At 37.2% G+C, this 26,014-nt stretch overlaps 1 long non-coding RNA gene across 1 annotated transcript; it reads left to right on the top strand.

Annotated features, from left to right (window-relative positions):
- Positions 1-18,323: 18,323 nt before the first annotated feature.
- Positions 18,324-20,313, top strand: LOC107870061. The gene is made up of 2 exons (XR_001674023.2): positions 18,324-18,653; positions 20,037-20,313. It is a non-coding gene; the product is annotated as an uncharacterized LOC107870061 (long non-coding RNA).
- The last annotated feature ends 5,701 nt before the right edge of the window (positions 20,314-26,014 follow it).

Raw genomic sequence — 26,014 nt, 5'->3', positions numbered from 1 at the left:
TAGGGATAGAAATAATATTAAAGAGGAAGGGTTGTGGGAGGATTTCTCTAATGCCTTCTTAGACCAGTTCTTTCCTTAAGAGTTGAGAGAAGCTAAGATAGAGGAGTTTGTAAACCTTAGGCAGGGGAGGATATCATTAAAGAAATATGCTTTGAAGTTTCATCAGTTATCAAGGTATGCTCCTTACTTGGTGGTTGATATGAGGTCGAGAATGAGGAAGTTTGCTTTTAGGTTGAATAGAGATTTAATTTTAGAGAGTAAGACAGCATTGGTGATTAAAGATATGGACATCTTGAGGTTGACTGTTCATAAGTAGCAGGTTGAGGATAAGGAGAAAAAGTAGATGGAGTTTGGGGATAGGCAGAGAAAGAGGAGTAGATTTTATAATCAGTGAGTTGCTCAGTCTCAGGGTGGTAGAGATGGTGGAAAGTGGAGAAAAAAGAAGTGGGGAAGTTCTAGCTCCTTTTCTGCTAGTGCTCCTTACCAAACGGGAGACAGCCGTCATCTAGGTGGTGACAATTCTCAAGCACAGGTTGCCCAATATCAAACGAGCGGAGGTCAGTCAGTTTTTTTGTTTCCTCTTTATTGATTCTTTATTCATCCTCATTGGGGCTATTACTAGGAAGAAAAGGAAAAATGCTTCAAGTGTGGCCAGGTAGGCCATCGGCTTAGGGATATTCTGGTCAATAAGGTTGCTATGGGGGAAAATAAGATTCCTATGGATTTATCTTCTGTTCTTACACCTGGTGGGGTGGCATCTGCTTTTGTTACTACTCCTGGTTCTAGTGTTGGTCGGAACAGGTTGTATGTTTTGGCATCCCGACAGGAATCCAAGGCATCACCAGATGTCGTTACTGGTACGTTACGGCTTTTCTCTTATAACATATATTTTTTGCTTGATCCGGGGTCCACTTTTTCTTATGTGACTCTATGTGTGGCCGTGTCTTTTGGTTTTGATTTGGAAGTTATCTTGGATCCTTTTTCTATTTCTACCCTGATAGGTGACTCGATTATTGTTAAGAGAGTCTATAGGGGGTATGTGGTATTTGTTGGTAGCAAGCAGACCTTGGTGGATTTGTTTGAGTTGGATATGGTAGATTTTGATGTAATTCTAGGTATGGATTGGTTGTATTCTTGTTATGGATTTGTAAATTGTCGGACCCGTAGAGTCATCTTTAAGTTCCCTAGTGAACCGGTTATAGAATGGGAAGGTAGTTTCTTAGCTCCTAGGGGGAGGATTATTTATTATCTTAGAGCTTGGAGGTTAATCTCCAAGGGTTGTCTTTATTACTTGGTTTGTGTTAAAGATTCTAACTCGGAAGGTCCCTCTTTGTTTTTGGTCCCTGTGGTTAATGATTTTTCAGAGGTCTTTCAAGATGATCTTTCTGATGTTCCTCTGGATAGGGAAATCGAGTTTGGTATTGATTTTCTTTTGGACACTCGTCCAATTTCTATTTCTCTAAATAGAATGGCTCTGGCTGAGATGAGGTAACTCAAGGAGCAACTTAAGGATCTTCTGGATAAAGGGTTTATTTGTCCTAGTGTTTCTCCATGGGGTGCACCGGTGTTGTTTGTGTGCAAGAAGGATGGTTTCCTTCGCATGTGCATTGATTATCGACAGTTAAACAAGGTGACGATCAACATAAAGTATCCTCTCCCGAGGATAGATAATTTGTTTGACTAGTTATAGGGTGCCAAGTTCTTCTTTGAGATAAATCTTCGATCTGGGTACCTGTAACAACCCGAGACTATCCCCTAGTCATCATACGATGCTTAGAACCACAAGTGATCCCAATCTAACCCTTGTACTGGCATAACTTGTGAGAAACTAAATAAAATACATAAGTCTGAAAGAAATTAGCAGTAGATACATCTTTTCTGAATATGATCAAAATAAACTATATCAAAATAATTACAACTCTAGTTATACAAGATAAAACCTGAATCAAATACATTAACTTCTACTGGTAGTCGATGAAGCCTCTACTAGTATTGACTATAGGTAGCCAGGACATGACCCCCAACTATCCCAAATCAATACAACTGAATAAAGAAAATAAAATGCTACACGAACTATGACTGACTCAAACCCTGAATCAACAGGGCTCATCTCCTACTGATTGGAAGCTGCAACTGTCTGATTATGATGTGCACTCTATAACTTGTACCTATATTATTAAACAATGTAGCACATAGACGTATATGTGAATTAGTACTTTTGGAATGTACTAAGCATGTGGGGGTGAATGCATAAGAAAAATAATAATATCTCAATGTTCATATAACTTGTAAAGAATGCATGTTAAGTGTAAATAACTCACATTGGCTTGAATAACTGAAAATCATAAATCATGAATAATAAAGTATACTGTATAAATTTTGTGAGCCATAACACTTAGTTCTAAAAGCTGTACTTTTACTCTTTCTACTAGTGGAATAAGTATAACTGAAGTTAAGTCTATTTTCAAATCATGCAGGCTAATTGTAAAGAGACTGATACATGTATGACCATGAAGATAGATGCATGTGAGAGTGTGATGAGCTCGAGACTTGGAGTGTGTGAGTGAAGGACTTAAAACACACCAACCCGACCCTAATCTCACACTTAAAGTGTAAATAGGAGCCTTGGGACACAACAAGGTAGCCCCTAAATACACTTGAAGGGCGCCTAGCTCTTAAAGGGCATTTTGGACATTTTAGCTTTCATTTTGTAATAGCGATATAAAAAACACTTTAGGGTTTCATTAGTTAGATTTTGATGAATATGAAAGTGTAACACTTAGAAACATTTCTCTTGAGAGAAAGGCCCTCCATGGCTAAAATTGTAACTAGGTTTCAACTTGAGTGTGGAATCACTCGTGTTGGATTCAAGCTTAGAACGTTGGATGCTTGGGAGGTCAAGGTCCTTCTTGTGCCAACGTAAGAGATAGGTGAATATTATGTGTAGTGTTTAGGGTCCAAGAGTGGAACAAACTCTTGGATTCTTAAGATTATGCCTTCATGTAGTCTATCTATCTATCCCTTTTGTTTGTTGTAATCATTTCTTTGTTTATTGTTATAACCGTGGGACCTTGTTGTTATTGTGGAATCCAAAACTTGTGTCTTGTGTTCATCTTGTTTATCCTCTTATTGTTGTTTATCTCTTGTTATTGTTGCTGTTTTTGGTGTTATATACACCATTGTATGTTGTATTTTTCTTGTTGGTAGCGAATCCGAGTGTGGTCATCAAAAGGGTCCTCGGTTCTTTGAACTTGTGGACTAATTTTGGTGTTTGTTTCATTTTTCCTTGTTTGTATCATATCATTTGGTATCAGAGCATGACTTGATCTTGTTCCTACAAGATCAATCTTAGGCTTGCTTGTTAGAAAAATAAAAAAAATCAAAATGAAGAAAATCTGTCTGTATTTGTGTTCTTAGCCGAAATTGTGTTATTGTTGCATCTTGGCCAAGATTTTTACTTGTTTTGTTGTTTCTAGTGTTAGTTTTCTTAATCTCTAATACTCTTGAGTCTAAATCTAAATTTGAGGTTGAAATGTTGATCTTGTTATTGTGAACATAACTTGGTTGATTGTGTTGGCATTATTGTTGTGGCTTCACCTTCGGCCATGTATTGGTGACATTGTTGATTGTTGTGGACGTTGAAGTTGTTGTTCTTAAGCTTGTAAATGAATGTTATTATAAATTAGTGGCCTAAGAACATTTTGTTGAAGTGTTGTAGTCTTGGCCATGTGAGAAATTGTTGTTGTGGGGTTGGCCGTATGAAAAATTATTGGTGTTCTTGGAGATTATTGTTGTAGTTCTTGGCCGTATGAAAAATTATTGGTGTTCTTGGAGATTATTGTTGTAGTTCTTGGTGTTTTTGTTGTTGTTGTAGTTCTTGATGTTCATCACCACCTTCATATATTGTTGAAGATAAAGTGAATGCTAAATCCAAAAAGCTGAAGGAAAAGGGTGTATTATTTGTTAGTCTTGAAAGCCACTACAACCAACCAAGACCTATCAATCAAGTCTCAACCACTTTCCAACACTTTTCCATGATTTAAGGATCCATGTTTTAAGGAGAAATACAAGAAAAAGTCAAGTCTTGAAAATTGAAAAAGGCACCAAGACTTAATTTTTTCCCTCCTAAAACAAAATTCCACCAATTCAAATTAATTTTTTGACCAAGACATGAACATTTGAGAATAATAATTTGTTAGAAAGACCATAACCAATACGTGGCTGCCATGTCATCAAGTTACTATTCATGCTTCAAATTTTGGCTCAAATTTTAGATATCGTAGTTTTCGTTTGCTGTTCCTTAGTCTTAATTTTGTTGGTTCCAATACTGATTGGAAAACTAGTACTCATCTACTAGATTGTTAGTTAGTCTTTGTGTTCGTTCATTCGTGTTAAGTGTTTATTGTGTGCTTTTATCTTTTGTGAAACCAAGTGTGAGGTAAACCCGAGAGTGAGAGTGTGGTGAGGCTCTTTTTGAATAACTAGTTGTTTTCTTTTGTTTGTTGCTGTCTTTTGTTAGGTACCATGGCTACCTATAAGTTTTGTTACGCGTACCATGTTCTTCTGCAAGAATCCACTGTCTCAGGTCATCTACACCTGGCACATATAGGCGACCCTGACAATGCAGAACACCATCTCCCCCTTGGGAGAAAACCTTTACCTTCTGATCTCTGATTAATTCTTTTAACTTAGCTAGACTGGGATCCCTATCCTACTTTTCCTTCACTTCAAAAACCAGGGATGATTTTGAACTATTCTGCACCTATACACTACCTTCTGCTGAATCGACTAAGCGAACACCTAGTCGGGCAAGCTGATGAACTTCCTGAGCTAACTTCTTCTTACCATCATCCATGTGAGCAATAATACCTATAGACATCTTACTAAGAGCATCAACCACTACATTGGCCTTGCCCAAATGATACAGAACACTCATGTCGTAGTCCTTCAATAACTCCAACCACCTTCTCTGACGGAGGTTTAGGCCTTTCTGAGAGAATACATACTGCAGGATCTTATGGTAAGTGAACACATCAATATGCACTCTATACAAATAGTGCCTCCAAATATTTAAGGCACATACTCTGCTGCTAACTCAAGATCATAAGTTGGATTGTTCTTTTCATGGGGCTTAAGATGTCTAGAGGCATAGGCTATGACCTTACCTCTTTACATCAAAACACACCCCAAACCAACTCTGAAAGTATCACAATACACAATAAAGCCATCTAACCATCTGGTAGAGTCAAAACTGAGGCTGTAGTGAGTTGAGTATTCAAATCCTAAAAACTCTTCTCACAAGAATCTGACCACTGAAATTTGACCTTGTTCTGAGTCAATCTGGACATAGGGGATGAAATAGATGAAAATCCCTTAAAAAACCATCAGTAATATCCAGCCAAACCTAAAAAAACTCTAGATATCTGATGGAGAGATAGGTTTGGTCTGGGCCAGTTTCTCACTACTTCAATCTTTTAGGGATCAACTCTAATGCCATCACCGAAAATGCTATGGCCGAGAAAGGATACTGACCTTAGAAAAAATTAGCACTTACTGAATTTAGTGAATAACTGATGGTTTTTGAGAGTCTGTAATACTATTCTGAGATGGTCTGCATGATCATGCTCATTGCAGGAGTAGACAAGGATGTCATCTATGAAGACTATGATGAACATGTCCAAGTACTGCTTGAACACACGGTTCATCAAGTCTATGAAAGTTGTTGGGGCATTAGTAAGACCAAATGACATGACTAAGAATTCAAAGTGACCATACCGAGTTCTGTAAGCTATTTTTGGAATGTCACATTCTCTTACTCTGAGATGATGATAGCCTGATTTGAGGTCTATCTTAGAAAAGTAACTGACACCCTAAAGTTGGTCAAAAAAGTCATCGATTCTGGGAAGTGGATACTTGTTCTTGACCATTACTTTATTTAGCTGACGGTAGTCTATACACATTCTGAGAGAACGATCTTTCTTACGCACGAATAAAACTGGTGCACCCTACAGGGACACACTAGGTCTGATAAAAACCTTATCTAGAAGATCTTTCAACTGTTCTTTTAATTCTTTAAGTTCTGCAGGAACCATTCTATATAGTGGAATAGAGATAGGCTGAGTATCTGTAAGAAGGTCTATTCTGAAGTCTACTTCCCTTTCAGGAGAAACTCTGGGAAGATCTTTGGGAAATACATCTGGGAATTTACATTCTACTGACACTAATTCAAGAGTAGGGGTTTCTAAACTAGAGTCTTAGACTCGAATGAGATGGTAGACACACCCCTTAGATATTATTTTCCTTACCCTAAGGTAGGAAACAAGCTTACCCCTAAGTGCTGAAGTACTACCTCTCCACTTTAGGATGGGCTCATTTGGAAACTAAAACTGGATAATTCTATTTCTGTAGTCAACTGAGGCATAGCATGAATGAAGCCAATCCATGCCAAGAATGATATCAAAATCTGTCATTTCTAATTCTACTAAGTCTGCTGAAGTGACTCTCTGAGATACCATAACCGGATAGTTTCTGTATACCCGCCAGGCTATGATGGATTTACCCACTAGGGTAGAGACTGAGAAAGGCTTTGCTAGGATTTTAAGACTGACTCTGAAGTCGATAGCTATATATGGAGTTATAAAGGATAAAGAAGCTCCTGGATCTAGCAAAGAATAAATATGTAAATGATAAACTTGTAACATACCGGTGACCACATCAGGAGAACTTTCCTAATCCTTTCGGGACTGAAGGGCATAGAGTCTATTTGGGTGTTACCCACTGGTAGTACTGGAAGTGGCATCCTACTAATTCAAGTGACCAGACTGAGCTGAGGGATGGTTATGCTGACCCTGGGAACCTGACTGGTGATAATCTCTGACTGTGTGACCTGGCTTCCCATACCTAAAACACACATTACTGCCAGTCCTGCAGATACCCTGGTAGTTTCTTCCATATTCTGGAAAAGGGGATTGGTTCGGGCGCTGCTAACACTACCCTGAGGCTTAGGGCCTGGTGCCCTGTCTCTGTTTTAGTCTCTAAATTTTGGCACTGGAGCACTGGCTGAGGAAGGATATAGAACTAAGGATTTCAGGCAGAACTGAGAACTATTCCTACCCTCTGACTTAGGCTGAGCAAAGTTGAAACTGCCTATTCTCGCTCTCTTGTTCTCTTTCTCCTTCTCCCTATTCTTAGCCTCCTTTATCTACTGACCATAGACCATGAGCCTAGATATATCTGTCTCCTTAATCAACATTGTTGTTCTACACTCTTTGACTACACTGCTAGAAACCCCAGACATAAACTTACTCATCTTGGACCTGCTATCTTCCACCATATGAGGAACGTATCTAGATAATTGAGTAAACTTGAGAGAATACTCTTTCTCTATCATATTGACCTGCTTCATATTAATAAATTCTAAAACCTTTGCTTCCCTCAACTCCAATGGGAAGAAACTATCCAAAAAAGCAGTGGAAAATTCTTCCCACTTTATGGGCCCTGTATCTATAGCCCTTTATGCTTTCCACTGTTTAAACTATAAGTGAGCGATATCCTACAACTGATATACGGCCAACTCAGCACTCTAAATATCAGTCACCCCTATAATATCTATAACTTTCTGCACCTGATCAAGAAATTCCTGAGGGTCCTCATCTGACTTAGACCCAGTAAAAAATGGAGGGTTCATTCAGGTGAAGTCTCAAATCTTGGCTGTAGTAGTATTGACCACTGTGTTGGCTAGAATGGCAGTAAGGCATTTATTCTGGGCTACCATAGAATGGGCTAGGATGGTGAAAACTACTCTGAATTCACCGTAGGAGACATATTTATCCAGGGGATCTAGATGGACAGGCTGAGGTACTGGTTGGTCTCCCGTTCCTCTTCCCTTAGTCCTCTTTAGAGGCATATTCTGTAAATAGAGGAGAAACTTGGATTAGACAGAGAGTTTAACTCGAGCTTGTGCTCACTCGTACGATATGATTATTGAAAGAAGGAAAACTTTTCCTAAAACATCCAATAGACTCCTATCCATAAGTGTGGCGTGCTATACACCTATGCTCAAGACTCTACTAGATGCGACTTTCAGACTTCCTAGGACTCTGTTGAATCTTAGGCTCTGATACTAAGTTTGTAATGCCTCGAGTCTGTACCCCGAGCGCTACACGGTGCTTATAATACCGAAGGATCACAAGCTAACCTATGATTGGTACCTGCTACATTAACTGAATAAAAATACTATAATTATGCAAAAATTAGGCGTAAACTTTCCATGAGGTTCAAAACCGTAAATAAATACCGAGTGCGGTACATCAATACAAAAACTGAACATCTGTCTATAAATACTCTATGCTGAAAAGCCTCTACTGTCTGAATAAGGAGTTGATAGGATAAGTCCCAACAAACTTTGACTACTGAAATAAACTGTGTACTAAAATACTAAAATAATAAACCTGTCCTCGAACAATAAAGATTCACCACTAGTCTGCTGCTAATGGATCAGGCTACTAAGTATGATCGAGAGCCCGTGTGTCTGAATCTATGATATAATATATCATAGCACAAAAGAAAGGTATGCGTCAGTACTTTGAATGTACTGGTATGCTAAGTGAAGTAGGTTGAGATGCATGGGTTTATATGCATGAATAATACTTACTGAATAACATGAGTATAACTAAATGGGAGTACATGCATGAAATACATAAGCTGTAACTGAGGTCATGGTAACACTGGATACTGTATTCAGAATAACTAGTTTACTGATATCTAAGTTTAATATTATTGTATTACTGTTAACTGAGTGACTGTATCTGACAGTCCTAATATCTGCCTGTATTGAAAATTATACACATTCAAAGTAGACCTTTGTAGAATCGAATACAAAGATTTAGCCAAATCAAAGGCTTTTAGCTCAACTTCACTCTACATGATTTTTATGAACATTTTTCACCTCAAAAGCACTTCAAACATGAGGATAAAGATCATGAAATATGAATTTAAATATAAATTATGGGATTAGAGTTTACACACGTAGGAACAGCAATTCGATTTCTAGCTTAAAAATGTGGGGTGTTACAGTATCATCAGCTTAATATTAGGGAGGTGAATATTCCTAACATGACTTTTCGAACTTGGTATGGGCATTTTGAGTTCTTGGTGATGTTATTTGGGTTGACTAATGCTCCGACAACATTTATGGACTTCATTAACAGGGTGTGCAGGCAGTATTTGGATCTCTTCATTATTGTATTTATTGATGATATTTTGATTTATTAAAAGAGCGAGGTGGATCATGTTAATCACCTCCATGTGGTGTTACAGACCTTAAAGGCACAATAATTATATGCCAAGTTCTCTAAGTATGAGTTTTGGTTGAACGCTGTGACTTTCTTAGCCCATATAATTTTTAGTGAAGAGATCATGGTGGATCTACAGAAGGTAGTTGTGGTGAAGAGGTAGCCTATGCCAATGATCCATTCGATATTCAGAGCTTCTTATGTTGGGCTGGTATTATAGGCGATTTTTGGAAGACTTTTCTTTGATAGCTTCTCTTTTGACTAAGATGACTCCGAAGAAGGTTAAGTTTTCTTGGTCGAATGATTGTGAAGGGAGTTTTGAGAAGTTGAAGGATAAGTTGGCTTCGGCTCCAATCATGGCTCTAAAGAAAATGAGTTTGTGGTTTGTTGTGATTCATCTCGTGTAGGGCTTGGTTGTGTTTTGATGCAACATGGGAAGGTGATTGCCTATGCTTCCAGGCAATTAAAGGTACATGAGAGAAATTATCCTACTCATGATTTAGAGTTGTTGGCAGTTATGTTTGCTTTGAAAATATGGTGGCATTATTTGTATGGTTTTCATGTGGATATCTTTTTTGATCATAAGAGTCTTCAGTACATGTTCACTAAGAAAGAGCTTAATCTCAGGCAGCGGAGGTGGCTCGAGTTTCTCAAGGATTATGATTTGAGTCTTCACTACCACCCAGGTAAGGCTAATGTAGTTGCTGATGCTCTTAGCTGGTTATCTATTGGAGTTTGGCTCATATAGAGAAAGGCAAATGGGAATTGGTGAAGGATTTTCACTACTTGGCTAATCTTGGAGTTTGTCTCTTGGACTCTAAGAATGGTGGTGTGATGGCTCAAGAAGTGGTTTGATTATCTCTTAGTGTAGATATTAAGGAGAAGCAAGTATTGGATCCTGTCTTGATGAGAATCAAGAATGATGTTGGTGGGCAAAAGGTAGTGGTGTTTAAGACAATGGTGATGGTACTTTACAGCACCAAGGGAGATTATTTGTTCTTGATGTCGACGCATTGCGGCAAAGGGTTTTGGTTGAGGCTTATGAGTTACGCTATGTTGTTTATCCCATCTCGATTAATATGTATCATGATGTCAAGGAGATCTATTGGTGTAATGTCATAAAGAAGGATGTGGCTGATTTCGTGACCAAGTGTATGACTTGTCAACAGGTTAAGTTTTAGCACATGAGATCTAGTAGGTTGTATCAAGAGATTGACTTTGTCGAATGAAAGTGAGAAATGATCAATATGAATTTCGTTACTGGTCTTCCTTGGTCTCAAAATTAGTATGATTCGATTTGGGTTATCATGGATAGGATGGCAAAGTCTGCATATTTTTTGCCAGTGCGAACTACCTTTTCAGTAGAGGATTATACGAGGTTGTATCTTTAGGAGATTGTGAAGCTGCATGGGGTCACTATTTTGATTATCTCTGATCGTGGTATGCAGTTCATATCTCATTTATGGCGGTCTTTCCATAAAAGCTTGGGGACTAAGGTTAGTTGAGTACTGCTTTTTATTCGCAGTTGGACGGGCAAGCGCAGAGAGCTATTTAGACGTTAGACGATATGCTTCGGGCCTACGTGATTGACTATGGTGGCAATTAGGTTGAGCATCTACTTTTGGTGGAGTTTGCTTACAACAATAACTATCATTTGAGTATTGGTATGGATCCTTTTGAGACGTTATATGGTAGGAGGTGTAGATCTCCTATTGGGTGGTTTGAGCTTGGGAAAGCGGACATATTTGGTCAGGATTTGATCTATCAGGCTATGGAGAAGGTCAAGGTAATTCAATATAGGCTTAAAGCTGCCCAAAGTCACCAAAAGTCCTATACGGATGCTAGGCATATAAACTTGGAGGATGCTAGGCATATAAACTTGGAGTTTGAGGTCAGAGATAAGGTGTTCCTCAAGGTGTCTTCCATGAAGAGAGTGGTGCAGTTTGGAAAAAAAGGGAAACTCAATCCTCGATTCATTAGTTCTTATGTTATTTTACGAAGAGTTGGCAATGTTTCTTATGAGTTGGAGTTGCCATCTAGCTTAAGTTTGGCTCATCCGATCTTTCATATTTCCATGTTGATAAAGTGTCTTGGTGATCCTTCTTCGATTGTTCCTTTGGAAGGATTGGATATTTTAGATTCTCTATCTTACGAAGAGGTCCTGATTGAGATATTAGACAGGCAAGTTCGTCGGTTATGAACCAAGGATGTGGCTTCGATTAAGGTTCTATGGTAGAACCATAAGGTGAAAGAAGCTACTTGGGAAACGGAAGAGGTCATAAAGTCCAAGTATCCACATTTGTTTTTTGCTCTTGGGATTCATGTGGAAGGTACGTGTCTTCAACATATCTTTATTTTCCTAGTTTGTTAAAGGAAAGATTTACATCTCTGCCTCTTTATTTTCAAACTTTGTTAAAGGGATGTTTGATAATGCGATGACACTGTTTATAGTTACCCCTACCTTATCCGTTATTCGGGGGCAAATGTTCCTTGTGGGGGATACTAAAACATCTTGGGTTTTGACCCTTAGAAAATTTTCTGGAATTCCATTCTTTGGACCCAATATGACTCATGGGTACGTGGTATGGTCCTATCCTATGCTGAATAGTGTTAGTTGGTGGGATAGTTTTGGTTACTGAAATGGGTACAACTTAAGGGTATGAGTCGTAAGGGTTTGGTATGAGTCATAGCAGGGACTCGTATAGTAGGCAGTGTTTGATCCGCCAGGTATTTTATTCTGCCAGGGATACGGGTTATGGGTACGGATTGTATGCAGTGGTTATGACTTGGTTGGATGAGTCATATACTGGACAGTGTTTGATCCAAGGTTTGAGGCTTGGGTACGAGTGGTGGGTACCAATTGTATAGAAGTGTATAACTCGTACGAGTTAGTCGCATCCCTCCAATAAGTTTTGAAGGGATTTAAGTGGGGGTATTCTGGACATTTTTGTACTTTCCCTAACTAGGACCCATGACTTCTAATACACTTTGGAGGCTATTTAACCTATTATTCTATTCATTAACATTTAGAAACTATTCCAAAACACTCCATAATTCTCTTAAGAGCTTTTGGGTTAAAAAGGTTGGGGTTTAATCTTGTGGATTGCTTTGGCGCTTGTCTTGGTGATTTCCTTCCATCAATTCTTCGGTATAAGGTATGATTCTCTTCCCTCATTGTAATTTCAACTAAAGGCATGATTTATATGATTGATTTCATGGTTTTACTATTTCATGATTATGATATTCAACTATTATTTGGAGTTTTTGATATTGAATGCTTGGTTATGGTTTCCTATGGTTTTACTTATGATTTTATATGCATCAATATTGGATTTGGATAATTGAATTGCATGGTAATGTTTGATGGTCTTTGGAATTGATTTTGGTAATATTGTGCTCCCAAGGTGTTTGATAAAATGCTTATAAAAATATGTTCATTACATTGACTTCTTTTATTAGAACTCTTGCATGTTTTTAACTGGATAAAGGATTTATGCATGGCTTAAGTGGTGTGAAAAAGATAATGTCTAAATGGTTATGCTTGTGGAGAATATGGAAGTCTCCTAAGTAGATTTAATATAGTAATTGAAAGGGCACCTAAGGTCCCCTGAACCTAAATGGTTTGGCTATGAATATTTCTTATAAGTAAGGGGTGGTATGGCGATACCACTAATATTGGCCTTGGTTAATTAATCATAAATGGATTTTTTGGACATGGTTTTAATTGGGCATTAATGGTGGGGTGTGAGCTAAGCTGTAGAAGGTGGAGGTCCCGGGGGGACGAAAACCAAAAACTCATATTTACCGATATGAGGGGTCTTGATGACCGTGTACGTGTGTCATATTTTATATTTGGGGATGTACTAGTCATCCCATGGGATATTACATAGTCGTGAGCCTACACGCACTGGAGCCCTTTTAGCGGGGGGAGCTGAACCCATATAGCCCATGGGTGGTTTAGGATGACCAACCTACACAACCCAGGTAAAAAGATTTTAAATGCATGCTAATCCCGGTTCCTTTTTTTGACACTTATATATTTATGGTTGTATGCATTATGGATGGTTTTACTTGGATTTATAATTGGCATTATTTTATCCTTATCTTGAGATTCATGCTAGGGGTCACTCGCTAACCTCGTCTATTAGCAGTTGTATACCCACGCTATGCGGGAATCGACTATTCTACTCCTTTGATTTAGCATGCGGATTTCATATCAGCATTGGCACTGAAGTGGTGAGTTTCCATCCTTTTGGAAAGCACTATTTCATGTTATGAATTTCTTTTGACATTTTTCTTTTACTTTGGATATTGGTTTTGGCCATGGTTGGGGGAATGTCCCAACCAAATTTATTTACTCTTTTAGATAGAGGCTTTGTGGTGATTTTGGGGGTTGGTATAGATGGGATCGGTAGAGGTTTCAGCCTTAACATTGGTATTGATATTGAGGTTGGCATCATCGGACATGATTTCTCACTGTTCCACCATATTACATTTTTGGATTGATTTTCACATTATGTTTTAGTATTCTCTTTGGTTATGGTCTAGTTTATGGCCTATGGTTTGGTTTGGTATGATTAGGCAGTTGGTGTGGTATGACTGGACTCGGTTGGATCGGTCACGGTTATGACCCTATCCCACAGTCTTAATGAGAACTATAACACTATCTTGTTATATGTTCGAAATTCAGCCCATCTAAGGTTGGATATAGGTGGTTGCATTGGTTTGGGTAACAGGGGCGGTCCCGGGTCCTGGTTGAACTTGAGATACCCATTACGACAAGGTCGGGGTTGGGTTCTGCCAATATCACCGCTAATTAATTACTATAAGTCACCTTAGTATTTAAAATAATAAGATTTAATGAAAAAAGTAAAATAGACATAAAATGATAAATTAACTACTGATGTTTTAAATTTACTTGCTATCTTTTAATAGACCCACTTAGATATTTTTCACAAGTATTTTTATAGCAATTTTGTTATATCACTTCTAAATTGTTATTATGAGTCACTTAAGACATGTTTGCTTCGCTACTTCAATCGTGATAGTTGGTTGACTCTCGAAATTATATCAGTGTTACTTTGATTGGAATAGAATAAAAAGTATTATAAATCACAATAATTAAAAACTTAAATTATTTTATAAATATAATAGAATATCAATGCCACAAAAGTTTGGACAAGGAGAGTATTATAAATTACAATAGCTAACAACTTAAAATAGTAAATTACAATGTCAAAAAGGTATTATAAATTACAATAGCTAACAAATTAAAAAATCTAAAATCCTATATAAAATATGATTGATTATCTAAATTTTATTTGTACCACATAAATTAAGACAAAACAAAATAACTATATTAGGTCCGTGCTAGCACGACCCCCTCGATATCTAGTATGCCTACAAGATTAGTAAAAATGGAAAAATCTTATATATAGGCTACACATCCAAGTTATCATATCATTCACTTACTAGATTGGGGTAGGGTGGATGAAATAGCGTCTCATGTTCGGTATGTTGTGTGAAAAGAAGGTGCCACCTAAACTCAAAGAAAAGTTCTATGTAGTGGTGGTTAGATCACCTATCTTGCATGATGTAAAGTGTTGCCCAGTTAAGAAATCTCACGTACAAAAGATGAAGGTGGAGGAGATGGGAATGCTATAGTGGATATATGGGTGTACATAGAAGGATATGATTAGAAATGAGGTTATTTGAGATAAGGTGGGAGTGACATCGGTGGAAGCCAAGATGTGGGAACTGAGGTTGAGATGATTTGGGCACGTGATTAAGAGGGGACCGAATGCCCCAGTGCAGAGGTTTGAGAGATTGGATAGGGATGGATTCAGGCGAGGTAGAGGTACACCAAAGAATTATTGGAGAGAGGTGATTAGATATAACATAGAGTAGCTTCAGCTTACGGAGGACATAACTGTAATGCCCCAAAGTTTTTCTTAGCTAAATTTTGTCCCTAAAATATCAAAAATTAGCTTATAGAATGATTTATACATATTTCCCTGTGGAATCCCTTAGATTTCAACTTTTCATTACGTAGATGACTGAATAAGCTTTTCGTCGATATAAGATTCGTCCTAAACAGACAATCGGTGAAGAAGTTATGGCTATTTTATATGCTAGTCATAAAGATTCATTCCTTATTCTTCGTAATCGAGGTACGTGGGGTTTATCCTAAAAACTACATGGGCTTGAAATTGTTAAAACATGATTTAAAGGTTTTGATGCATGTATTTTATGGGGGTTTTGAAAACTATATTATTGGTTATGCATTTCGAAAGTTTCAATGCTACTATTGCTTTGGCCTTGTGGTCTTTTCCCCTAAATTGATTTACATATATATGTATATGTATGAATTTGACATTTAAGATTGTTGAGAGCATAAATTATGAACTCCCTCTCTTGTATTGAATTAAAGATTATGGTTTTGTGATTTGAAAGATATTTTTGCAATATCCTGGCATTTGAACATGATTTGGAATTGTTAAGAGGGTGTTTCTTGATATCAATATGTTTTTGTGTGTACAAGAAAGAATTGCATGTGTCTACATGAGGTTTGAAAAGAAAAGGATTCATTGAATTGAATTATTGAAATGCTTTTCTCAAAACTTATGTTTTGAATACAAAGATTTATGATAGACTAATAACAGCTCAGAGATGTGACTTGCAAGTCAATGGTATGACGATACCATATATATTTATGCCATAACAGATTATGTTTTCAGAGCATGTTTTCAGAGTATGTTTTCAAAGACTGTATATTTTGATAGAGTTTTAAAAAGGGGATTAAATAGGGTTAGATGGTTACTCGAAGAAGGCGCGAGTTCAAGCAACTCTTAGCCTAAAATTGTATTTGCTGATACGGGTAGATTATTATTATATGGTGGCGACGGCCGTGTGGCATAGTCGATTCAGAGGCTCTGACCCTTGCGGCACACTTGCGTTGGGGGCTTCTCTGCCGAGTTAATGGCAGTTTTCATATAGCCCATGAAATTTTTCAGAGTTGTAGGGTCTACCACCTAGTGCAGAAGTAACACAAATTTCTCAGAGTTGAGATGATTTTTACAAAGTCTTTAAAATGCCCATGTGAATTCTTACTATTTGATATACTTATGCACTATTTTAAATTGCTCTCATACATGTTGAATAATAAATGATTATTTTGGATATGCTCTGCGTACCAGTACATCTGTATTGACCCCTTTACCCATACCTCTCAGGTTCTGAGACTCAGTCTAGGGGTTCAGATAAGCAGTAGATAATTCAGACAGCTGATCAGATTGTGCAGTGGTAAGCCTTCTCTATTCTAGAAGGCCTGTCTTTTCAGATTATGTCACTTATTTCAGTTTTGATCTACTGGGGGCCTTGTCCCAGTTTCAGACAGTTGTCAAATTTTCATATAGTAGAGATTTCTTAGACTGAGTCAGATGTTATTTAGATGTAGTTGATTTACAGTTTCCATACTTATGTTGAATTTAGAATTGACCATGTTTCCGTTGTAGATTATGTTTCCGCATTTTCTTTTATTATATGAATGTTATGCATGATTACCAGATAGAGAAGGACGTTCTGGGCCTTCATGGTTTGGGATGTTCGTCATGGCCAGGCCTTAGTTCAGGTCGTGACAAATTTGGTATCAGAGCATGGTTCATGGTCCCAGGGTGTCTGCGAAATTGCGTCGGGTAGAGTATTGTTTATGGGTGTGTACGCGCTATACTTATAAGCAGGAGGCTACTAGGCATTTTAGAATGTTTCTCTTCTTTGTGATTTAGTTTGTGCTTCACAGTCTAATCTGTCCCCTAATCAATGACCTCTTACTTTTCAGAAAACCAACAATGCCTCCCCATTGCACCAAAGTTAATGCTCAGGATGATAAAATCCATCCCACTCATGGGATGCGGACCCATAACAGAGCTCATACCCCAGAACCTATTCCTACTCCGGGAGTACCTCCTGTATTGACCAGTCCTTTTAGAGCTCCCCGGACGGGGGCCAATCGCACTCAGCATCGTGAAGGAGAGGTTTCTAATGCTGAATTCAGACAATCTATTCACATGCTTGCACAGTTGGTAGCCATACAGACTTAGAGGTCAGAGGATACTGGGTCTGTGTTTGTTACTTCTGAAGTTTCTAGAGTGGGCCAGTTCATGAGAATGAATCGCCCAAGTTCTCTGGAACTAAGGTAGAAAAGGACCCGCAACAGTTCATAGACAAAATGGAGAAGATTTTCAAAGTAATGCATGTTGATCAGGTTGAGGGTGTTGAGCTAGCAGCATACCAGCTAAAGAATGTAGCGAACCAATGGTACAACGAGTGGGGAGATGCGAAGGGTGACAGTGCTGAGCCCATAGTTTGGGACGAGTTTGTGGAAGCTTTTCTTGACCGATTCTTTCCTCCGGAGCTGAGGGAAGCTAAAGAAGAGGAGTTCATGAACCTTAAGCAGGGTAAGATGAGTGTTCAGGAGTATACTTTAAAGTTTAACCAGTTGGCCTATTATGCTCCTGAGATGACGAGTAGTATGAGGGCCCAAATGAGGAAGTTTGCTTTCGGCCTTTCAGATGATCTGGTGCTTGAGTGTCAAGGAGCTATGCTAAACAGGGATATGGACTTTGCTAGATTGTCAGTCCACATACAGGAAGTTGAGGAGAAAAAGAAGAAGATAGCTGAATCTAGGAAAAAGGATAGCTGAATCTAGGAAAAAGGACAGGCAGGCAAAGAGATCCAGAGCGACAGACCAGAGTCATAGTCAGCAGCAGAGCGGTAATTGGGGCGGCAAATGGCAAAAGAAAAAGAATTGGGGTAATGCACAGAGTACGAGCAACAAAAATCTTATACAATTTGAACTCGTCAATTTTTTGACACCGTTGCCGAAGATTGGTAAACATCTACTTCAAATTAATTGTCTTATTACTACTTTGAGATTTTATTTTTCTATTTTTTTCAAGTAATTTATTTTCTAATATTTGACAAGTTTTCGAAAATAAGACTTGAAGATATTGTTGTTGTTGTTGTTATTATTATTATTATTATTATTATTATTATTATATTAATTTATACTATATTATATTATTCAGTTGGGCAATTAGAGGGTGTTCACTATTTCAGACATCTAAGGCCAATATCATATTCAATGACTGGTAGAGAAAATCTTCTGGAAATAAATCATAGAAAGTTCATGTGGTACGATCTTGAGGAGAAGGCGCTCAATCATGTTACGATTAGTGTGGGGTTGGACAATTTCGAATCCTTTGTCGGTTTGGGAACTCTTGTCCCCTTATATGAAGGTGAAAATGAAAGGACAGAACTTTAAAGCAATTCAAGAGAAGTTTAAAATTAGAGTATAGAAAGGTGAGTGAATGCATATTTTATTTTATGTTTCTGACTTATTGTTGTTCCTCCTTGGCAATGGAGACTTAGCAAGCATTTGCAGTTTGTTTGATTAAGCTGTATAGTGGAAATCAGGTTCTCTACTTACTGAATATGGAGACTTAGCAAGTATTTGCAGTTTGTTTGATTAAGCTGACTTATTCTAAATCCTGATTGTGTTTTCCTAGTGTTTGTATAAACTACATCTTTTTCACTTGTATAAATCACATTAACCTGCTATATTGATGTATCGGAATACAATGACCCGGTTATACAATTTTAGTTAAGCAGGATACACATGCTGCTGCTTTTCTTCCACATTTGACGTGTGAGTATGTAACAGATGTTTTGGTGGGTGTGTTGTTATCCATTCTCATCGTTACCACCACTTCCTCTGTCATTTTTGTGCCAAATTTTGATACTTTCTGGTGAAATCTTTCTCCTTGCTTAGCTTAGCTCTTCTTCTTTATCTTTCTTTGTACTTCCTGATTTGCCTTTACTAGTTTTTGAGTTCGGTCGTAATGTACAGATTTCAGTTTCTCCTATTTTGTTTTTCTGTTTGGCTATAATTCTTGCTATTAACATTTTTTTAAAGGTATCGGCTAAACTGTTGGTTGTGCAAGAATTTGGAGTTTCGCTTTTTTCGCTTTTGTGGGTTTAAGGTTTAGAGTAAAGTAGTTTTGATGTAGATTACTGAAAGGAACTAGGACCTTAATCGTGGGAAAGAAATTTTTTTACCAATGAACAAAGATGTGGAGTTAATAAGTAGACCTAGTTAAGTAGCTTAGCCCAGGAAGAAACAGCGGAAGTTCTCTAGGCAAAAATATGGTGCAGAGAATAATTTGTACTCATAACTAAAACCCATATTTCTATATGTACTAATATGTATTGTTCTACTGAATCAAACAGAGGTGAATCAGTCAACGCTGCGTTCGTTTTATGATTATAAGTTGGCCACGTTGAGATCGTCCTTACTGGGGATGCATTGATTTTGTGTTAGCACGTGGAGATCGTCCGTGCTGGTCTATGGACCTCGCGAGCCCCCCATGGGTCACAAACTCTCAATGTGTTTCCGAGGAATATCTTGTGTATTCAGTTGAGAGTTTACAGGGCATTTGTGGTATATCATCTCATTACATTGCATTGCATTACACCTTCCATCTTTACTTGATTTTTGTGCTTAATTGATGTTTGAATTTCGTGGCATCTAACTATAACTATCTCTATTTCAGTGAAAACTTAATTGTTGTGTAATATGATTTTTGTTTAAAATCCTGTCACTACTTCGTTGTTGGTCTATGAGACATATTGGGTACACGTGGTTTCGTACTCATACTGCACTGGTTGTACTCTTTTATGGTGCAGATACGATTCCGAGCACTAGTACATCTCATGGATCTTTCTGAGTCCAAGAGTGGATTACTTGGAGTTGTGGTGAGCTGCTTGGCTGTTACGTGGTGCACACCTTCATATATCTTTTATTAATTCTGTTGTTTAGTTTCAGACAAGATACTTAGGCTTGTCGTTCCAGTTTCATACTTGTATCGTAATGTAGAAGCTCTTGTACTTTTGACACCAAATCTTGGGTGGTACTTTTGTACTTGTCGTTCTGTGGTATTTGAGATATTTGGGTTGTCTCTTACTTATCTGCTTGATTAATTAAGTTGGATTTATAAAACAATGGGGGTTGCCTTACCAATTGGTTGGGAACATAGGTAACATCACGACTTGTGTTTTTTGGGTCGTGACAAGAACAACAATTAGTTTCTAACTGAAGCATTGGTATCACCAAAATCGGTGAGGCTGGATGAAATTTCATCTCTTTTTATGTCTTGTTGTATTTTCATGCTTTATCTTCGGAGTGCTTATACATAACTTGTAGCTTTCTTAGTCCTTTGTACAGTGTTGCAAATTTATTCTCAGATGTTCATTACATCTATTCTATATGTAAATTGCTTGAATTTTGGAGACTGCTATAGGATAGGTTCAAAGGTGATTTGGATGCTTTTTATGTTGCTGCACAGCACAGAAATAAAAGCAGACAATTGCACAAATTGATATTAATTTAGTGTTTATGGACCCTCCTTTGATAAAAGTAATTCTTCTTGTAAAGCCAGTTGAAGAATTTCATCATACTTATTTGCAGAACATGGAACAGGGAAAAGTTCTGGTACTTTCTTTTCTATGTTCTACTGAAGAACAAATGACAACAACTGCAAGTTCAATAAATGAGCTAGATATTCTTATTATCTTTATATTGAGCAAGGGTGGCCACTTGACGATATTGTGCCAATTCCAGTTTTGAACTAACACTGACTTTTCTCATAGTTTTGAACTGAGTGGCTTACAGATAAGCTGATGTTAATAGCCAACAAATTCATCATTACCAAAATAAGATCTGTCAAAACCATTTCTTATTATTTTATTTTTTTGGTAATCAAAGTGTTTTATTAATCACCAAAATGCAACATCACATACCAATAGCTAGCTATACACAGCTTGCTATATGTCTCATAACAGCAAAACACAAGAACTATGCTAGAACACAAGGCTATGTATGACATTTTGTAGACTAGGTGGAGCTCTAACACATATGACATACACTATCTCTTTAGCTATACTTTCCCAAGGTCAACTCTTCTCCTCAAAGATTCTCATATTTCTCAATCCATTGTGCATGAATGACTTCTGTACTCAGCATCTTGAATACTAAAGTGTGCTGTGACTTTCCTTTTGCAATTGCTTATCATCCACTGCTGATGTTGATCGCGAGTAGCTGGGTAATAGCTCTGTCTCCGCAGCCACTGCAACACCCTATTCCACAACCTTCTAGCAAACTCACACTGGACAAATAAATGTTCCCCCGTCTCCTCTTGAATCCTCACAAATGCAGCACTTTGTATCCATTTCTAGACCCATCTATGTAACCTGTCTGCAGTTAACATTTTGCCCTGAAAGTGTAACCTAGTAGAGAATAGTGCCTTAGGCGTAGCTGCATTGCTAGCTGCATTGTTGAACATGCAACACTTCCATGGGACTGTGGTTCTGGGAAAAAATAACTGAATGTACATTTGCCTTACTAAACTTTTCAGTGTTCTGCAGCTGCAGCTATGTATGTTAACAGTGATTTAGCTTCAAACAATTTTCTTATCATCCAGCATGTTTGCTTAGGTATATTGACAGAGTCCATTTCTTATGGTTGCATTCTGGCCATTCATCTTAACTAGTTTGATAATCTTTGGGATGCACTATCTTGTTAGATACATCGTTTGGGTATATACATGTTAAGGTATAACTTATTTTTCTGGGTAAAGTTCTACCAGAGGCATCGTTCATTAGTGTCCACTGTAGGCGATGTGGAGGTGACTTTTGAAATGTACTACATGTTTTGGGTCTTAAACGGAAAACATTACCAGCTTTGTGCACTTTAGTGCTTATTGCTCATAAAAATGTGTCACCATATTGGATGAACTCTCCAAATTTCTTGCTTTGCGTCTTTTCTACTTGGGACTCGGATTGACAAGTACTTATGAGTCATTGATTTCAGTTGCTCTCTTTTTGTTTTTCTGATCTATTATGATTTTTGTTACAACATACCCAGTATATTCCCACAAAGTGGGGTCTAGGGAGGGTAGAGTGTATGCAGTCTATATCACTTCCTCAGAGATGAGGTAGAGAGATTGTTTCCAATAGACCCCCGACTCAAGACAAAAAAACATTTAGAAAGTTAAAGATGAATTGGATTATATGTTTTTGTCCCAGCAGAAAAGTTAATGGTGGACCATTTGGGAAGAGAGAAACTCTAGGTGTTTTGAAGGCAACAATAGTTGTTTGAAAAAGTTAAAGATGAAATGCATGTTGTTATTGGTGCAGCTCAGACTATACAGATGGCCCTGTTTCTATTGTAGACATCCTAGGATACTTGTAAGATGAGATTGGATTTAGTGTTAGTTTACTGTTTTTTACTCTTTTTATGTTAGTTTACGCAGTCCAAAGTGGAAAAATTTCAGAATTCTTTAGCTTCCTTCACTAATCTCACTGATGAGAAAGATCTGTTGATATGGGAGAGAGATAGTCAAGGGTGGTTCTCTATCCGATCAGTCTACAAGGAGCTTAATATCTATGCAGGACAGGAGATCAGTTGGCCATGGAAGATGATTTGGAAACCTAAGGTGCCTTACAAAGTAAATTGTTTTCTATGGTTACTAACTAAAGTAGTAGTTTTGACCCACGAAAATCTTAAAAATAGAGGCTACCAATTGGCATCTAGTTGTTCTCTATGTGGAGAGCAAGCTAAGACAATAAACCATCTCTTTTTTTGCATTGCCCGTGGGCAGATCAGCTTTGGAGAATGTTCATTTGCCTGAAAAGGATCAGGTGGGTGAAACCAGGGAGCATTAAGGGAGTTCCAAGTTGTTGGAACAGGTACGGTAATGCTTCAAAGGGGGAGGAGAGATGGAAGATTGTCCGAGCATGTATATGATGGACAATTTGAGAGAAAGAAACAACAAATTTTTTGAGAATGTGAAGAACAGCTTGCAGAAGATCCAATGAATTGTCTAGGCGTTTTTTATTTTTGGTGTAAACTTGATGTATTAGCTCAGATAGAAGAAATATTTGATGTGCTAGATTATTTATAGGCACCAGTTAGCTCGAAAATGACGTAAGCTGTAATAGTTTTTGGAGGGGAACTACACTTTTGGTTGTATTATACCTGTGGATATACAGTGTAGTTATCAGTTTCAAAAAACAATTATATACACAGTCCGTTACCTTGTCAAAAAATAAATTATATACACAGTCCATTACCTTGTCAAAAAAAAGCATAATATAAGAACAAGAAACAATAGGTCAATGAAGCTGTTGTAGCTATCCCCGATTTCCAAAGCATGAACAATTCTCTCTGGCATCCCCCAAAACATTCCTTTCCTGTTGATAAATAGCCTCCATAGCTGACCCGTGATCTTGCAATGTAGGAGAAGATGATTAACTGTCTCTACTTTTTCACCACACAAGTAGCATCTTGAGCATACATGAAAACCTCTTTTACTAAGGTTTTCATGCGTTAAGACTGTAACTTTATGTCTTCCATTCTATAACTCAACAATGATTATACATTATATACTGATTTTGTGTTGCTTTGTCCTTTTGAGTTGTTGCACCTGTAGTAGAACTTAAATATACTCATTTGTTTGCGTATTGCAGTTTCATTCTGAAACTGGTCAGTTACCATCCTCTATCTTTATGACAAGTTGGATTTCTGGTGTCCAGAAAACATATTATGTGCACTCCTAACTCATTCTTCTTCAAATTAACTTCATTTCTCTTCCTTGGATAAATAAATCTACCTTCAAATTACCAGATTTTATGAGAGCATTCTGGTCATTCATCTCAACTATTTGATAGTTTTTTTTTGTTGGGGGGGTTGGGCCACAGGTGACAAAAGAGTTTTAAAATGAGGTGTAGGTGACACAAGTGTTAATTATTAGTTGGAGGTGACAATTACTTTATTATAGATTAAGAAAGTTAGGGAAGTTTGAAAATAACCGACAAGTTTTTAAATTTATACTTTGATCCTAATGTTTCCCTAAAATAACGGGAAACGGAAGGAAAAAATGCACTTTTTCTCTCTTCTCATCCATTGTTGTTTTCTCTCTCTTAGCGATTTTTGTTGTTCATTATTTCTGCTGCTTTATTCATCATCTTCTGCTTCATTATCATCATCTTCTACATCATTATCATCTTCATCTTCTTCTTTTCGGTCATTTGTTGTTGTTGTTGTTGTTGTTGGTACATTGCTAATGCTGTGATCTGATCAATTTCTTAGGTTAAATTTTGTTTACTACATCACTTTCCACTTTGGCATTATTTCATAGGTGACTTTGGTAAGTAAAATTATGATTTTTATTCGTATTTGTCATCTGAGTACACTTCTGTTTTTTCAACAATAGATAGAACCCCGATCATGAATCCAACATAAGTGCCCACAATTTAAACAGATCAATCATCTAGTGCATCAGATGAGTAATCTGTTGCATCAGACTGTTTATCTGTTGCATAAAGGGGCCTAGGGCGCCAAGCCTACCATTTCTTCTTTCAAGCTCAAAATAAGAAAGAATATAGGAATTGAAACTAAAATGAGCTAATTTATTGGATTAAGAGGTGGAACTTCTATATATACGCTATTTCGCGCTGAGCGAGGCTGCTTTCCCTCCTTATGTTAGAGTAAGCTATCAGTATGTTTATCTGTTGCACCAAACTAATTTTCTGTTGCAACGAATGATTAATCTGTTTGGAACAACACAAATCAGCCCTGCCACAAACTCAACAGATAACCAATATGTTTCAACTCTTGCTATTGCTACTGGATTCAAAATTATTCCTTACGTCCAATTATCCGTCCCAAATTTCCTAATTCAATTTCTCATTTTACTTGTCTTTTTCATTAATCAAGAAAAGATTAACAAAATTCATGTTTTACCCTTTGCATTAATCACTTTTTCTTTAAATTAAAATGGAAGCATCATTAATAGGGGGACTATACGCCGACCGACATTAAAAGCTTTCTTCTCTTACGAAATTTCAATTGAATAGCAAACAATGGTTATTTCAAACACGTCTACTGTCCCACCAATTGATTAGTGGATTATGGTAAACTAGACATGTTATTGATTATTTTTCTTAATCAATGTGGCATCTCAATTTGGGATGGGTAATTTGAGACGAAGGGAGTACGAATTAAAACGTCAGAGCCAAGCAACAAACTAGTCATCTGTTGAAACAGACTATTTATCTGATGCATCAGACTTCGTATCTGTTGCAACATGAGTAATCTGTTTTGAACAACACATCAGCCCTGCCAAAAACCCAACAGATAAATCTTGCTATTGTTACTGGATTCTAAATTATTCCTTTTTACATCGAATCGTCGACATGTTTGTTGAGAAGATAATAGACAGAATAAAAATTAAATATGGATTAAAACGTCAAAGATCAAACATAATTTTTTATTAAAAAATAAAAATAAAAATACATATAATAGACTAAAAGAAAAATAATACTCTATCATCATCATCATCATCATCATCATCATCATTAATTAGTTCTTTTCAAGAACTATTTTTATTGAGTTATGACAACAGATTCGATATTGGTTGCATCAGATAAATCATCCGTGACAACAGATATATCATCTGTTGCAATAATAGTGAACCTGTTGCATTAGATAATATATTTGTAGCAACATATAATCTACTTTTTTTAAAAAAAAAAAAAAAACTATCATCATATCATTAATCCAAATTTGTTTACTTTTTTATTTTATAAATTAAAAAAAATACCTT

Source organism: Capsicum annuum, chromosome 1 (assembly GCF_002878395.1).
Source record: "Capsicum annuum cultivar UCD-10X-F1 chromosome 1, UCD10Xv1.1, whole genome shotgun sequence".
NCBI classification, from domain to species: Eukaryota; Viridiplantae; Streptophyta; class Magnoliopsida; order Solanales; family Solanaceae; genus Capsicum; species Capsicum annuum.
This window is presented reverse-complemented; position numbering and strand designations above follow the sequence as displayed.